The sequence below is a fragment of the Anarrhichthys ocellatus genome, unplaced genomic scaffold (genome assembly GCF_004355925.1).
Source record: "Anarrhichthys ocellatus isolate YVR2014 unplaced genomic scaffold, GSC_Weel_1.0 scaffold24, whole genome shotgun sequence".
NCBI classification, from domain to species: Eukaryota; Metazoa; Chordata; class Actinopteri; order Perciformes; family Anarhichadidae; genus Anarrhichthys; species Anarrhichthys ocellatus.
The window spans coordinates 4,638,726-4,638,978 of NW_022280054.1; positions in this window are offsets into that span (position 1 = coordinate 4,638,726).

Below are 253 nucleotides of genomic sequence, written 5' to 3' on the forward strand. Positions count from 1 at the left end.
AAAAAAAAAAAAAAAAAAAAAAAAAAAAAAAAAATTAAAAACAGATTTACACTTCATATCACAAGCCTGACGCTGGTCCTTCACTCTGGACCAAATAGCTAACATACAGTTCACTTCTCTCAACGCTGAACAGACGTTGGGCTTCAGTTTCAAACACAACCATACGGTAACAGATATACCATACATAGCATGTGCAAACTGGGTACCAAACTAAAACTTCCAAAGATGGGGTTGTTCCTAATACTCGTTCCGG